The sequence below is a fragment of the Cardiocondyla obscurior genome, linkage group LG18 (assembly GCF_019399895.1).
Source record: "Cardiocondyla obscurior isolate alpha-2009 linkage group LG18, Cobs3.1, whole genome shotgun sequence".
In the NCBI taxonomy this organism is placed as follows: Eukaryota; Metazoa; Arthropoda; class Insecta; order Hymenoptera; family Formicidae; genus Cardiocondyla; species Cardiocondyla obscurior.
The window spans coordinates 846,716-864,803 of NC_091881.1; the positions used below are offsets into that span (position 1 = coordinate 846,716).

Below are 18,088 nucleotides of genomic sequence, written 5' to 3' on the forward strand. Positions count from 1 at the left end.
ACCGGAATCTTCCGGTCGCAAACCAATGGATCTCAAAGGGAAATCGCGTCCGCGACTAATGACGCCAAGAGCAGCGTATGTGTACGCAAAAGCCTCGCGAGTTTAAACGTAGCCGAGGAAGCCGCATTATTGCGACGGTCACGACAATGACCGGTTAGATTATATTTCTTGAATACGACATATCCTATCTCGAAATACATTCCAATCTTCTTGCGACTGACCGTTCTTACTGATGAGCTCGGTTATGCGCGTCCAGTTACTGTCCTCGGGACGGTAGTCTCGGAACGAATATAAAGCGACAGTAGTCTGCGAGAAGAAAGGAATTCCTGCGAGACCTACGAATCGGACAAACGGGAATCGGTTGTCGCGAGAATTTGTCGGGTTCTCTTAAGTCCACGGAGCCGCGGGAGAGAAAATAGAGAGGCAACGGCGAAGAGAAGAGCTCGTTCTCTCGTGTTTTATGGATATTTCGTCCTGGAAATCGATTTCATTCGGCGCGACGAGTGTGCGCGAGTACATCAAGCCGTTGGTATCTCGGCGTAAAGAACGGGACAACTTTTTGGAGCACGAGATTTTCCAGATGTTTATTCCGCCGCTGTGAGGTCTCGTTCGTTTGCCGTTGAACGTTCGCAGAAAATTCGCGTTAAATCTTCACCGATGACATATTATTTGCGACTTCTAAACTACGAAGTCGACCGAACGTGGATGTAATCTTTTGCGCATTTTCGCGAATTTGGCTGAGATTTGGGGTCATGTTGCTATCGGGACGTATTATGCGGAACTTTGGCACGACGTTACGCACGATGTGCCCCGAAACCGAATTATAGCGAGTGTAACATCGAGTTATCCGATTAGAATATCGAAATGATTACCAAATGATATAGAAATACGGAGACCACGCGCATATATCGTGTAATCGAGGGTATTGCGGCGCGTCGTTAATCATTATTAATGTAGCGGGTTCATAGTAAGCGGATTTGTCCTGAGTTATTCAGTCGAAATATTGAAATAATCACGACAATATTGGAATTGAATGAGGGATAGGTATATTGCGCGAATTGCAATCGTGACGTGATGTTAATTAATGTCGATGAAATAATAATCTATCTCTATTGCTATTAAAGCTTATTTTCAGATATTTATATCCCCGATGATTGTCTAGAATAGGTTATTTTAATAAATATATTTAGCTATCTACTGCTTGATGAAAATAATTAATTTACCTTATGAATATTATATACATACTAAAATTGTCAGAGATAAATTTAACATATCATGCAACAATTCAATAATTTTCACTTGAAAGAAAATATCCTTCAATTTTTATATATCACGTATTTCTTTAAAATTTATAAAATTAAATTAAATACACGTTCGCGTAAAAAGAAAGTAATTATATGCCTCTAGATAAAAAATTTTATCTTTTTCTTTTTTTAATATAAATGATTCTTTTACATTACTTTTTTTTAAACCTTACTTTTTATATATTTTGTACTGAAATAAATTAAATTAAAATTATAAAACATTTATTTTAATTTTTTTTTTTTCAAGTTCTTTAAAAAAATAAAAGAGTGAAAGAAATAGATAGTCATTTATCGACTGTTTCCAGGATAACGTCTTAAGCACTGACAAAAAAGAGAGAAAGAGAGAAAGAGAGCGAGACTTGCTCTTGTCTCATTTATATCCCGTATTGTCAAAGTTATTTAATTAAAATATCGAGACAGGTATAACGCTGCTGAAAATGATGCGCGTCTCACGAAATTGCAATCGCGACGCGTCGTTAATTAATATTAATGTAATAGTGATTTACGCGTGGTTCGTTTGGCAACATACGCCGTGTACGTACACACACGTGGCATGGCAATTAGGGTGACTTTGTTACATTACTACGCACGTAACACGGCTCCGTGCCCGTGGTACTTACACGGGATGACTAATCCGTACTCGGAGTAGCCGCGGCTGGTCGTATATCGATGGCTTATGTCATTGTAAATTCCATATCCGTCGGGGCGGATCTACCGGCAGTAATGAACTGTTCTGTCCAGCATGCACGGAAGGATGTGGCAAGACAGAACTGGATCATTTCGAGGGCTGACGGCTATTTCCGTCTGCCCGGCCACTACGGTGGATTTCTGAAAAGCCGTTCATACTACGCGTCTCATTGGAAGGAAACGTCTAATAACGCGTCGTCAAAGTGCAATTTCGCTTCTCTCTCGTAAATCGAAAACATAAAGTAAGTGAGCGAAGCGGATAAAGATAATATCGCTCTTTTATCAGAGGGTTTTCTGTTACAGTGCATTATTATCGTCGTTCATATTTGTATGCGATCAACGGAAATTATTTATTCGTTTGCAAAGGCTATTATTTAGACGATTTTTGCTTACGATACCCCCCTTATGCTTTCGCCAAAAAGTATTCATCCAAATAATGCACGCATATTATTTATTTTATAAAGTTATGAAAAAAAAAATCAATTAAATTTTTTTACGTTATAATTATATTAATTTTAATTTTTGATATATTTTTGTAAAGCGATAAGGTTATTCTTGATTGTAAGCGAAAAAAGCTCAAATGCATAGCGTTGAGATTCATAATGTATTAAGGATGTTTACGGATCGTAAAATGCGCGGCATAAATGTATATATTATTAATACAACTTTGTTAATTGTCTCCGTTGCGCCAAATATATGACGCGTATATATAAAAGTAGACATTAGCAGTTTTTAAGTAACCGTTACCTTGGAGTTTGTCAAGCGTTGCGCATTTGCAGGCCATCCTAGCAAATAACTTTAGCTATCTCTTCATCTCGAGATTACTTAGTTAATTAGTTTCGCGATTATACGTTGGTTCATGAAAGAAGCGCTATTAAGCTCACTGCTGGTAACGACGTCGACGATATATTTTAGAATTCTATTTCTTTTTTCTAGTTTCAGAAAATTAATTCACTGAACATATAAATATCTTTGTCCCGCAAATATTATGGCTGTTTAAAAAAAAGAAAAAAAAATACTGATATTTACGTTTCGTTACCTAATAATATATAAAAAACTTGAAACGCAGCTAAGTCATGTCTACCGAGTTTATTGAAAAATTCTATTGAGTTTGTGTGAGATATTAATTGGATCATGTATTATATGTATTATATGATTATTAGATCTAAGTTTAATTATTTTATAATATGTTCAATCTTTTCTAGCTGTATTGGTATTGTAATTATTGGTTAAAATATAAGTATCCAAGTTAGAGATTATTATTGATCATACATCTTGCATGATTAGGAAGCAGCGCTAACAGCATACCTATCTCACGTATTGTAATGCGCGTTCCAATAATTTGATCAGATTCTGCTTAGCGATAGCAATGGTCAAGTTCCTAATGCATGTTAATTATACCTGTACCACGGGGATTCAGTTATCACGATCGTAATCGTATCACGCGCTTTATTGAAGTTTCCACGGGTTGCCATAAATGAAATTATACGTACAACTAATATTAAAACTATATATTTATAAAAAAAGAAAGAGAGAGCAATTTGAAATATTTCTTTATATGTACCCGAGTGGAAATTGATTCCCACCGTTACGTAAACCTTCTTAAGGCTTATCACAAACGAACAATTGCTACCTCAGCTCATCTGATGCGTAAACTGTTAAATTTTAATTATTATCATAATTATATAAAATCTATCAGTTCTGTATTTTGATCGTAAAATAATCCTGCCCTTTCCTCGCCTCTTTTTTTTTTTTTATTAATTCTTGCTTTTATGAAATTTCTCTTTTGTATTAACGAGAAAGTGGCGTGCGACCTGACGTTACAAGTATCTTTCCTTTCTCTCTGTTTTTCTAGCATTTGTTACATCGTATTTAACGATAGCTACGTGTTCCCCGAAACAGCGATAGCTCGCATTCAGCTTCGGCTATCTCGTTAGGCGTCTATTATAGCAAGTTGGCGTGAGTTGGTACAACTTCGGACCGGAACCTCCCTGTAAACCCCCGGCAAGGGGTGTACTCTCGTTAGCGACATCGAAGATTATTCGGCGCATTCAAGGCTCGGCAGGTTCCACACGTTCCACGCGGATCCAGTTAAAAGCTGAAGCTCGCCGCTCTTTTTGAGAGCAAGCGGCGTTTTCGGTGGGAAACGTCTGAACGCCGATTGCAATGTAGCCCGAAGCCCAGATCGTTACTTTTATTTTTACGCTGCTATTTTGCGACAGTTTATTGCTACGAACCTTTGCCCGTCTGCGCAATCGAAGTGCGCCAAATTTACGAGAATTTAAGAGAAAAGCGAACGATCGTAAAAATAATCGCGCCTTATTTTTCAGTTTTACTTTGAAATTTAACTGTAATTCCACACATAACGTATGCAAAATTAAAGAAAAAAAAAAAAAAAAGAATTACAAACTATAAAGTAAATTGTTAAATTATTAATTACTGATTTTGCTATTAGTCATCTCTATTCTACTTTTTATTATGTTATTTGCAAGATTTTTAATTTTCCAAAACGATATATAGATAATCAATAATTGCGGATTCGGAATGTAATCAATAAATGAATAAATTATTCGATAATATTCGCCACACTAAATTCCAAAATTCATTGTTCAGCTACACGGTGCTGTTATTTTCCGTTCCATTGTTTATAGCTTCCTAAAATTATTGAATTTTAATATATAACATATACATATATATGTATATATAAGCGCAAATAAGTTGTTATTGCACAGCACGTCCAATTTCAGTTTCTCCGCTAAACTCATCGTGTCAATCCTTTTAGCGGATTTAAACCATTACTCGTCACATCGCGAAGGGCAATTGTTCGAGCTTCGATAGCGATTTTCGACGTGCTATTTCGAAACTCGTCCATTTCGACGGAAAACGTTTGCCATTAGCGCTCTCATGGTGGCGGCATTTTGATCGTTATTTTGTTTTCCGCACGTGCGTAGGTATCCCACGAGTGTGCGTTTGCGCGCGCGTGTATGTACGGATAATACGACGGCATTGACCGATTTTATCAAACCATCGCGATAAAGGCGAATTGACATACAGGGAGAGTCTCGCCGTAATCGCGGGCGATGATCGAATCTGCTAACCCGTAATGCACGCTCCAGATTTCGATCTTTGCCCTTTTACCGCAAGCTGGACGCGGCTTAACTTGCGAGCGATAAGACATAAGCGAATGTACTTACGTATTATGTTCGCTACCTGAATAGCAAACCAATGGCACGGTTATCGTTTCAAAAAAAAAAAAAAAACATTTTTATTACAAAATCGGGAAGTTATAAAGAGTGTTAAAAAAAAAAATCTTCTTTCCCCTCTTTGATCTCAACTTAAGTGCGAGCGTAATATAATATTTTATTTTTAATTTACTCTTTAATTAAAATTAGTCTTATTTGTCAGTTAACTTATGTTGTATTCATTTTAACTTTTTAATCTTGATTTATAGTATGATAAATTAAATATAAAAACGCAGACTTTAAAAAATCTAATTTTTATTTTCTTTTGATTTAATATAGTATGTATATAGTATAACTCGTGCGTTCGCGGCATGAAGAGATTTTTGTATCAGCGATTGTTAGTTTTTATTTTCTTTTTCGACATAACGGGTAGATTATAGACGCAGTACAGATAAAACCGATCGTATGGTGTTGCTCGCGGCGACGAATTCCGCTAAAGTTTCACGCGTTTGTCACATACAGGTGAAAATAAAATCAAATTAAATTTGATGACGGAGCAGCATAAGAATTAGCCAGTAAATGTACGGCTTGTGCAAAAAGACTTAAACCCCAATTAATCTTGAGGGTGCATTTTAATGCGTCCCGACTGGCTCCGCCTTCAGTGTCACCACGAAACCCGCGAAGCTCACGCTATTTTCTGCAAATATATCATTTCGATGTGTCCCCGATTAGCGCGTAGCCCGCAGCGATGCGCGACGAGATTCACTCGAGCACTCCTCTCGTCGATCACCACCCCCGCAGCCCGAAAACCGGGAACGGGTTTTCGGCGGAAACGGATCCGATCTCGTTTTTTGCTCGTCGAGGAAAAACGCGACGCTCGATAAATTCCGAAACAAACGAAAGGTGGGGGTGCAGGCTTTTGCACGGGGAGGACTACCGCGCGCGATGGGAAGAAGAGGAGAGACAGGGTTGCCCCAGGATGGCCCCCGACCCTACAGGGAAAGGGTGGAACCGCGGAAGAACCATAAATCTAACGATTTACCCGTTACGCTGCGGACGTGGCGCACGATCAGAAGAAGAAGCACGAAAACGATGAAGCGCGTCACGCTGTCCAAATAAGCGACAACTTTGGGTGGCCGATTGACGGAACGATTTCTTTCATACCGCGATTAAGTGCGATGTTATCGACGTTTGAATTATCACGCGCGTCTTCGACGCAGCCCCGGCTGAATCTTGAAACGCCCAGACTACTTTCGGTGTTAAATAAACGTATCGTTTATTAAAAGCGTTGATTATTTAAAAATTAATCTTTTTATATTACTTGTATTTTTACGAATTATTTCATTGTAATTACGTACACAATCTTAAATTAACGTAAAAGAAACATTTGTGTAAGATTTTAATTATTTATAAGCTGGCTATCGAAATCACGACGACGTTATCGCACGATACGGTTAGATACTTGCAACTATCAAGATTCTTAGGTTGTTTCTACGGCTTGTGCGGCGGAACGGGAACGACTGGATTACGTTTTGTTCGCGAGGGGGGTATTAGGGCTCTTCGCGACGGTCCCGAAAGGTCTTCGCGACCCCGCGAAGTCGGAAAAGCCCATTTCGATGGGTCCCTTGTGCCATCAGGCAATCCCATTTGAGATTAGACGCAGGCGTGAATTGTGTTACCGCGGAGTTTGAGCGGATCAAAGGCAAATTCCCGGTTGGGATGCATACGTACGTAATTGATATGCCTGATGGGGGTTTCCAAGTCGGATAGTCAATTACCATAATCTCGTTGCGGAGAGCGAGAGAACGACGGAGGCAGGGAGTGAACGCGAGAAGGCGAGAGAGACAGAGAAAAAGAGTGAGCAAGGGCAGAATAGAAGGGTGGGCGGAGGGACAGTTATGGCGCGGCCGCGCCGATTCCGCGTGCATCGCAATTGTATACACTGGGGATGACGGCAATTCGATTTCGCTCAAAACGAAAGAAGCATCCCCGTGCTTCGCGTATACCCTGGCCCCGGCGCTTATTAGATTCCGCTGACAGTACATCCCGCATGTGGCACATCCTGCCTGCGCCGTGTTTCTCTTTCAATTAGCCGCCAGGTACTCGCGGCGTTAATCTTGCCTGGTGATTGCGTGCCACGCAGTCGGCGCGACTGCCTGCAAAGTGAACAGGCTCGTCACGTCCGACAGATTTTCCGTGGCGTGGCTGAAGAAATGTTTCACGGCCACGACGACCCGGGTGAACGAAGCGATCCGCACGTTCGAACGAAATTGCTCGGCCCTCGGCGGAGTGAGTTATCGATCACTTGACTTGGAAATGTGGTCTTGTAAACGCGCCGCGATTGTCCTTATGTTATATAAAGATTCTTTAATCGTATAACAAGAGAAGAATATCGACATTTTTTTTGTTTTTTTTTGTTTTTTTTTTTTTTTGTTTTTAGTTTCTCTCTTAGCGCGAAAAAAATTTTTGTAACATATTTTGATCTAGCTCTCGCTGCCAAGAAGTCATTAGAATGTACGATAATTTTGTTCGCCGATAAAATAAATCAAACCACCGATTTTGACACCGGCAAAAACATTATAAATAACAACTATATTTAAACGTAAAAAAAAAGAAAAACAAACGATCGTCGTCTGGTTATTTTATGATCGAGTGCACAAGTATTTATAGCGTATTTCCTATATACTATAACTCTCCAAACATGCGTTTGTTTCCGCCGTTCTATAAATAAACGTTGTCACCGATAGCCAACGCTGATTTATGACTAAATTGCCCAGTATTTTCTACATGGCTATTTTTTATAATCATAGGAAAAAAGACAGAGATCGCAAATCAGGCTGCGTTACTATCGAAAAATCGAAAAGCCATCTTTAACGCTTCCAAAAATAATGACGCGTTACTTCGAATAAAAAAAAAATATTTATCGTTATAATCTTAATTATTTAATAAAATAGAATAAGATAATTTATATTTATTGTATGTTTAATGACATATGTCTGCTGATAAAATAACAGATTGTGGAAAAAAAAATCAACAAAATCCTTCTAAAAATGTAACTTAACAAAATAAAAAAAAAAAAAAAAAAAAAAATGCTCAATTAAAATAAAGTTTGGCAAAAAAATAAAATAACTTAATATTTCGCATACGTAACGACGACTTATAAATGCGGTTTCCTGTCTGTTATAGTATATAGCATAAAGTTTCATTGATTTTACTTTATACTCATTTTTAGTTATTCGCGGACCAGCGGTCCTTTAATTATCCGTTGAATAGAAGTAGAGGAAGCTCAATGAAAGCAGCTATTAATAGCTTAAAATTATAAATTATTTTGATCCTGTTCACTGATCATTCACTCCATTCCATATTACGCTAATTAAAATGTAATTCCGGTAAAAGTGATAAGTTAATGGACGGATACTTTAAAAAAAAAAAGAAATGTATTCTCTCTTTCGACGTTCCACTGTCCATTTTTATTCGCGCGATACTTTCTTTCATTGATGCATGTAGCTCGATTAGTCGTGTTAAATACGAGCAGCCATTTATCAAGTAGCAAAAAGGGGGAAGAGATGCATAATAGAGACGTTACCTTCCGTGCCATATGCTGTCCGCGTACAATAAGCGCGCGCGAGCGCGGTTAAATGGTTACGGCGTGCAATATGCCGAGAAACGCGACGAATAGTCGGGAAAACGGCTCTCGCGATAGACGCAGTTTATATTTACAATGGCACAATGCACTTCTGCGCCCACGAGCACAGGGGTGTGATCGCGCCGTTTGCGAATGTCCGGCAAAAACGAGCAGGTTTCGGAAGGGTCGACAGCTCAGGATTTTACGAGGGAAGGTAATTCCGCGAATCTCGATTCGTGCTAAAATCTTTTTCTCCTGAATATTTTTTAAATCCATTTCTAAATTTTATCCATTAGAAATAAATTTTTTTACGGATTAATTTTGGCTTACGAAAATATTGTATAATATAAAGTCAAAATTAAAAATAAACTTCAGAGTTATATGGTCCACCTTTCGACATAAATGTCTAAATATTCTTAATTTTATATATAAATATATTAACATGTTTACTTCGCAAATAAAATCATTCTGAAATACATTACAATATTAATTGCTCTAATTCTTCAATGACTCTACGAAAATCAATTTAGCCTGCAAATGTCTCTCTTCATTTATTTTTAAGTATCATATGACGAGCGTCAGAATACTTTTATTCATATGACGTTATATGTAAAAACTGTAGCGACCGTTAAATTTCCAGCCCGTAATATTTTTAAAATAAAACGAGTAATAAATTCGCGAAACGTGCTGCCTGCAGTGTATTTGGATAATATGTGTACATAACGCGCGCTGTTTGTAGATTCATAAATGTCAAGTGACATTTCAGATAGTAATCAGCGAGCATCACTATTGTGATTGAATGACATTACGCAATGCCACGTGAAATCCAATTCGGCGTTGTCCCGCATCAAATGAGTTACATACACGTTTTATCGTAATTCCTGGTAAAACGGCGCGCTCGTGGATTTTTCAATATGCAAATGTGCGAGAATGCAGTCCAACCGAGCAGAAATGCATTCCCTGAAAATGGAAAGTCGCGGGGTATTACATAGCACGAGATAAAAATAATGTCAGCGCGACGAAAATGTGTAATTGTTACGCATAACAAAAAAGCAAAACAGAAAAACAAAAAAAAAAAATGTATATATATATTTATTTTTATAAATTAGCTCTCGTGCAATTCGATATTAAAATACTGAGATCACTAAAATGTGAAATAAATTTACAAGTATAATGAGTTATAAACATTTATAATCGAAAGGTGCATCAAGTTTTAAATTAGAAAATTAAAACTAATAGTTTTCTTGTTTGCGCAAATTATTTTTTATATTAATTTGACGTCGAAATTGTTTTTAGTTTCATATAGTGTTACGAGATAAATAATGTAATTTTTCACGTTTTATTTTTTCAAAAATTGTTTATAGGTTAGACGTAACACACAATCAGATGTAATTAACTAATTTCGGAACGGCATCTGATTTTAATACCCACGTGACGAAGAAACTTGTGTCTTTGTGCTACTGTTGTACCTTATGTATATTACTAGTTTTAGTAGACATTAAATGTGTATTTAATAATTTAATTAAGATATCGTTAGATATCGTTTAGTCTCCTAAATCGCATATATTTAAAATCGACATACGTATGTTTAATAAAAGTAATTTATACATATAATAAGAATTAAATCGCACGTGTTATATAGTTTAATATAATTATAACATTAAGTAGATAAATGAATATACTGTAAAAAATAGCCGAAATTTCAATGCAAATCAGAATTTTAGTCGATTGATATTTGGGAACCGTTCCTACGCAGAATATAATTTAAAACTGGACTACATGCGTAGAACATTAATTATACCTGACGGCCGTAGTGTAATTAACTAATAATATGATGTAATTCATTACGGGAGATTCTAATTTTCGTTGAATGTTTTCGTAATTTTAACCATTATTTTTGCTCAGTTCACGCATGTTCGTTAGTAACGATTCACGTTGCCAAGTCGTCTCGTATTAATTAAACGTGTTATCAAATTAACGCGACGTTAACGAATATGTGATGATTTAATTAAATCATTTATAATTAAATATATGAGATGTTATAATGAGACAAGTCACCGAATTAAATCGATGTTATTTGTAATTAAATGCCGTATGCATTCGTACATCGGCATCGTGGAAAATTACGTGGAATAATAATGCGTAGAAAGTGCACAGTAAGAACAATACATCGACATTAATATGTATATTCTATTACCAGCTGGGATATACGCGTCATATATATGTATACATATATTACTGCAAACAAGAACCATGAAATAAGATACGAAAGTTTTAAATCACGTTAACGTTATTAAATTAAATTAGATATCACGCTGTAATTGTTTTTATTTATTATATTATCCTCTTCCGCTATTAGCTATAGCTTTATTAAATAATAACAGCACGTAAACGGTAAGTATTTCAAACGAGAGAAATTAATCTAAAGCTACGATCTTACATAAATCAAATAAAAATCGAATTATTTTCCATTCGCATATATCATCCATTGCTAAACAACAGGTTTAAACGTACGGATTTTTAATTTCAGACTGGGATGTCCCGTAGTTAAATAATCCATAGTGATTTTAAATGTAAATATAGGGGACAACTAAAAGGAAAAAAAAAAAAAAAAAACTATCCAGTAAGAGGCAACGAGAGATTATTCGAGATTATGGCAATGACGAATTCACATGTGAGTACGGCGCAAGAGATTCAACGGGGATGAACGTGGCGTGCTCTGTTTCTCTCTCTCTCTTTCACACGAGTGCTTCAGATGCTACATAAATTAATTGTGCGGCCTCGCGGCCGCATGTTGCGATCTCAAGTGGGTTCGCGAGATTAGGCAGACGGGACGGGCGCAGAGAACGGCAGAGAGGGAAGGAAGGGGGGGTTTCGGTTTTTGTTGGATTTGCACAACAATACCCGGATCAACGCGGCATGTGCGAGAACTTACCGCCTAGCGCGAGAGGAAAAAGAAGAGAGAGGCAGAAAGAGAGAGAAAGAGAGAGAAAGGAGGGAAAAGCCATGAGAGCTTCGAGGGATCCTTAATCCGCGGGCCGCTCTCCAATTTGATACAATTTCCTGTTCTCTTTCTGTCACGCCGACGGGGAACAGACGTCCGCGGCCGCGCGCTATTAACCGTCGAGTTGACCCCCGGTTGATCGGCGACCCCTTTTTTTTTCTCTCTCTTCTTTCCCTTCGTCTCATGCCGCGGCTCGTTACCACGACGATGTATTTATTGGTAATTTTCCGACGTGGAAAATCTGGTCGTCGAGACATGTGAAAATACGGGAGATCGAACGGACGAATTCGCAACGCGCGAAAGCGTAGTTTCGGGAACGAGGAAATATCTCACCGAATTCCGAGTGAAGGGCATTTAATTACTTCGTGACGCGATTTAGCAATTGTTTCTAAAATATTGGAGAAACTCTTGTCGTTAACAGTTTAAATTTTAAATACAAGATAATTTTATTTTAAAAATTAAATAAAAGTCCATCGCGTTAAGTGAGATTTAAAAAAAAAATTAATGTGTCTTAATTGTCAAAGTATTATATTACATTTATTCATAATAATTAAATTAATTATGTAAAAATTAATATTATTTTTCCGAATACGTCGATTTTTATTTTTCGATGCACCGCTCTCGCAGTGTGCAAGGCGAATGGTGATACATTTTTAAGATACCTCAAGGTATTGTGAAATGTCTGCTAGATTCCAAATAAAGTACATACTATGCCGGCATTTTTCCGACGTGCACATTTGTGCTCGCTGGAGAAAAGAGCGGAAAGGAAGGAAAGAAAGCGAGAATGAGAAAGAGAGAGAGAAAGAGAGAGAGGACTGCGTTTGGCTACCGCCTTTGAATCATCTCGTTGTCGTAGGTACTTTGACTGAGAACGAAGCGAAGTACTTGGCCAAGTATCTACATGACAAGTACGTCTGCCCTGTAACGGAAATTCTGCTCTCGGAACTTATGGAAGCGGCGGCGAAACGAAGCGTGCACTCTCCATTTCTCCTCAACCGCTGTCGTCTTTCTCGCTCCCGTCATCGCGAATATCGCGGCGAAAGTTTTGGATGTGACTAAACTTTTATTTCTTGCCCCGCGGGCAAACTTTGTCGAATCGTATATCTTTGCAAAGTGTCTGCTAAATACGACGTAGTTCATTCCTTTTGTGCGGCAACGAGCTCCGTGTCATAGGTCGCGAATGTAGACCGTTTTAATTTGAAGCGAAGTTATACCCGCCCAGTTATGCACGTTTCGTTCTGACCCGAAAAGAGAACTTGATTGCTTCGAATAATGCGTTGGGCATGAATTGGCATAATCTTACGGCACGCTAATATTTTATTAGAAAGTTAGGAAAATGTATGTGGTAAAAATACGAAGCTTTTTCTTTTGGAAAAAAAAAAAAATCCGTACAGTAATTATTCATAATGAACGAAATTATTTCGTTAAAGAACAAAGTGTCAATTATTACTTTTTAATCATAAAGGCGCACAGTATTCATTATTTCCATTTATTTTAATAAATTATTCAACCTTATAGCTTTGCTCGTTTTCAAATTAACGTCTATTTTAATTAAAGATAAAATGCAAAATTTAACAATTTTATTTCAGTAGTGTCAATTGTGTATATACGAATGTGTCGTACGTGCTAAATTATATGTACGTTAAATGTAAATTTGTTTTATAAGACCGATCGCTTTAAGTTCAAAACGAGATCAGAATTGTGTTTTTTAACACAAAGGTCTTTTTACGGGATAATTTATTGCCTTTGCAGGTTGCATAATAGAACTACGATAGTTTTTAACTACTTTTCGCGACGGAGCAAATCAATATGGTTCAGATAAGAGTTTGCGGAGTCCTTGTTAGGATCATCCAGGTTAAACCTCTGATTTATCGACGAGAGCTGCGCGCGAAAATCCCGAAGCTCTTGGAGATCTCTCAGGATACCCCCTGTCGATTTCCATTTTTATTACACCGTATCCGCGGCATATCTACATCTTTCAAAGAATCGACGCCGCTAATTTGCAAGCAGATAACTCAGGGTTACGACCATGAACTTACTAGGGACAACGGGAACTTGGATTTTTATACGACACTCCGAGAAAGATAACAGAAAATATTTAGTAGCTTGTCAAAATTTTAATATTTACGATGTCTAAAAATTTATTTTCACCTAGTGCCTAATATTAACCGAAAGTGAACATCCAGTAACAGTTTTAGGTATTTGCGAGTCGTTGAAAAAAAAAGCAAAGAAAAGGGAAGCAGCGAAAGAGCGAGAAAAAGAGGGAGGATGAAGGGTGGCCGGAGGGAAAGAGAAAGATGCGTGATTGCGGTGCCGTTGTGCGGCCAAATCAAATTTAAAAGAATGACTCGTACACTTGTTTCACGGATGGAACAATGGCCTTTTGAACACACTTCCCTCGAGGACCTTTCAAGGCGTTTGCTGACATTACGCTGCACTGTCGACGGCACAATGGAGAATTGTGCCGCCGCTGCCGTTACGAAGTAGCACGTTCTCCACGGTTCGGAAGTATCGGGAATTGAAATAGGTGGAAGACAACTGTTGCTCTTCGCAACCTTAGAGAAGAAGCTAAACCTAATTTGGCTCGTTCCCGAAATTCTCAGCCTAGCAATTTTCTGTCAGTCCCTCAATTCCGTACGCGCGCGCGCGTTTTCTCTACTCATCTCATATAATTATTATCGCGTACGAGAACGAGTACGAACCGATCGGCTTTCTCTCTCGTGTACAGACGTATGCATATTTTGTAATGAACCTATCAATTCTCGATGCCGTGATCGTCGCGGTGTAACGTAACGTACTATGTAACGTTTCATCATCGCAGACATTGCTTACATTACTTTCCCGGCTTGATATTTCTGCGCTTTGTATATACCTTTCATATATCTCGCTCATTTTCAACTTTCAGCGAGATACATCGATTTAAATTCATGATATGCCGAGTGAAACATTCCCAATAGTACCTTTGCTCTTATTTCCGAGTTACGTCGGAGTCTTAACGTTGGCTCGCTCTTCCCTTCATCGTCACTTCGTTCCTTAACGCGTTCCTACGCTATTTTTACAAGGCCGCTGTCCCGAGGGCGCCGTATCCCTGTCGTGCAACGCTAACGTTTGTTACTTGGAAGGTTTACGCCCGCGGCCGTAATCAGGCTCGCCGGCCACGAAGCACGATTTAGCGTGTTATTACGAATACTTCGGGAGACTTACAGAAAAGTGATTCACGCGACTCTAATTTATCGTTATTCCGCGTGCGGTTGCGAGGGGGCAATCAATAACGATTAAGACCACGAGAGAAAGCGGGCCAATTACGCCCCAAAAACTATCGATTTAGATCAACCTCGTCGGTTCCTGCGTCACGAGTTAAACGTTTCCAAGTCGCGCGGTGCTCTAGTCATTATTTTAATTGTTGCAGAGTCCCGCTCTAGGGCCCTTAATTACAGCGTCCGTTGCGGAAATTAAAGCGATTCCACTTGCCTGCTGGCGTCCACACTTAAAGAAACAACCACTTTTCTCCCGCCGTTCGGTGTCCGTTTCTTTCTCTTTTTGCACCGCGCCGGTCCGAGCAAGGTGAGAAGCAATGGTTCGGTCAGTCTGGCGATTAGAGTACCGACGAGAGACGTATAAATTGCTAACCCGTTGCCGGTATTCGCGAGGGCCCACGCCTCACATCGAGAGTTTAACGCCGATGATATCTAATCGGTGACAAGCACGTATTCCCGAGGAAATCGATTGAAATAAAAATATTCTTTTCTCTATTCATTAAATCCTACTAAGATCCGCGTTGATAAGTATTATCGCCGAATCGATAATATTGGATTCCCACCCGATAACCGAGAAGTTAACAAAATTTACATTTTATTATATTACAAAAATTGATGGGACTTACCCATCTGCATGAGCCTCAGCGGAGTTGATGAGTTCTGCCCGGTGACTGTAACATAAAAAAAAAAATATTAATTAAACATGTTAGTTAATTAATAAGATTAATAAAAAAAAAAGAATTTTTTTTTTAATTTATACTTACTTAAAAGTTGCTCCGCCGATGTATGATGCCCGTCCTGAGCCTGCTCCTCCTCTCAGATGGGACGTGCCGAGCCATCCTTCCGCGAACAGGTCACTCGCGAACACCCCGACCGTGAATTTATAACCGCGAAATTTACTCAGTGAACACTCTCGCGTTCCATACTCGGCACTCGCGATTAGAAGAAAGTCGTGTGTCGCAAAACTACGCCCGAATACTCAGCGGATCTCGCGGGACGACCGACGAACCCACCGCGGTTCGTATGATTAATATCGGCGGTGACGATACACGTTGACGACTGCGGGATGCAACTGCGTCGATCTGTAACAAAAAGAAATACAAAGTTTAATCGTAGTTGTCGTGCCGAAAGGGTTTTCGTTAAACGGAAGTGCGAATTACTTTCGGTACGGAGACACGTGCTTGTTGTACCGTGCGTAGTACGTGTGTGCTAGCGCGACCGCTAGAGAAGGACAAAGCGGGAGTGGGAGTAGTGGGGGAATATACTTGGCGCGCGGCACGTAGGCTCGCGCTCGCTCTCCCTCCCGCCACCTCCCACCCCCCGCGCCTACCTATTCGTTACTCTTGTTCGATATGATTGTAATATTTAATTCGTATGTCCAGACAAAGACGACACTTCCACCACGTTGTCCTCGATTTCAAAAATCGTGAAGACCGTCTTTGCCTGGACATATTAATTAAATATTAAAATTAAGTCGAACCTCGAAATACGCACAAAATAACGCACCATTTACGGTGAGAAATCTTTATAAGATTAAAAAAAAAAATAAAAGCAAACAATTGAAATATATGTACGTCATAAAATATGAATTAGAACGATAATGATCGTGAGAAGCATCATTTACTATTTCGGAAGGATAATTAACGCGAGAGAATTTAAATGGCGAGTAATATATTTCTTTCTTTTTTTTTTTTTTTTTTTCTGTTACGATACGCCAAATCTGATCCAGACTGGCGCGCGCTATCAAGTTCTTTAGCCGCTCGCGCGATTATGTTAGCGCCCCTTTCCAGTGCAGCATTTTTTTTAATCTTTCATCCGACGCTTTTAATCATTTCAGAGGCCAAGTAATAGACGAAAGCACGGAAAGATCGTCTCTGAAAAGCAAATGGATGCAGGATCTGGTGCCGCGCGGTGGCTTCCAGGAGTGCAATATCGTTTAACTAGTTTAGACATTATTTATTCATTTCCATAGTATCCGGGTCGATGCACGTACCGTTTTGATAGAGATTCCCCCCGCCCCCCTTGAAGAGAGAAACGGGCGAGTTGCACGAATAAAGCGGAAGATCGATCTTTTACAATCCCCCGCGATTTCAAGCCGTTTAACATAAATTAGACTAAATTGCAGCCCCGATAAAAGCGACGTAATCATCGGAAAATTTTCGCTGATATAAAATGTTATTTTTACGCGCTTTAACATTTTTTATCATTATTAAAATCGTAATTTCGAATAATTACTTTACAATAGTTATTGCCGTATAATGTAGACGGATATATGTGTGGGTGGAAGTTTTTAAAAAAATATTAAAATAAAAAAAATTATACTGCTATTATTGTTATCAGTGGTGCATTATTACTGCGGCTCGCCAGTACGGTTTTTAACGTGTAACTCTTAAATTTATACGTAGGTAGGTACAGTATTCCGGCGAGGTCTGTCATCGTAAAATATGCAATGCAATAAATCTGTCCTATTATATTGGCCAGGATCAATAGCGTTTGAGCCTCTCGTTCTCATCGCAGGGATAAAAATCCATGAATATAACACTACTGATCGACGTGTAGAAATACGAGACGTGCGGAGTGGTGAATTAATTTGCAGAGTAATTCCGTCATCGCAATGTCGCGTGAAATCACAGGATGATTGACGGACGTATTTCCGTATTCCGCGGAATGGATTAGCTATTAAATTCGGTCCGTCTGCAAGAAGCAGTTACTAGAAAACGGGTCAAACGTCGATTCGCAACGAAAATGCTCCGACTATTTATTTAGTTTCCGTCAGACTTCCAACACGAAGACTTCATTAATTCTTCTAATTGTATACCGCTTTCAATGAATTCGATGTGCAAAACGAGAAAATCTTAACCGAGAAGATATACCTAACTGCGCGCGGAAATATCTGGTTAATAAGATAAATTAATAATAATTATTTGGACATTATGCAAAAATAAGACTTGATATTTTTGGAAAAAGATTGTGTGTCGACTGTTCGTTTCGTGTCAACTTTGTTCGTTCATACAGGATGTTTAAATATA

The 18,088-nt window shown here is 38.7% G+C and overlaps 1 long non-coding RNA gene across 1 annotated transcript in view; it reads right to left on the bottom strand.

The window, feature by feature from the left end:
* The window catches only part of LOC139109544 (uncharacterized), a 34,709-nt gene extending 18,578 nt beyond the window's left edge, over positions 1-16,131 (bottom strand). The window contains exons 1-2 of the long non-coding RNA XR_011546849.1: positions 15,824-16,131; positions 15,686-15,730 (exon numbers count right to left, since the gene is read on the bottom strand). This is a non-coding gene — a long non-coding RNA (uncharacterized lncRNA). The remainder of the gene's footprint in view (positions 1-15,685; positions 15,731-15,823) is intronic.
* Positions 16,132-18,088: the final 1,957 nt, after the last annotated feature.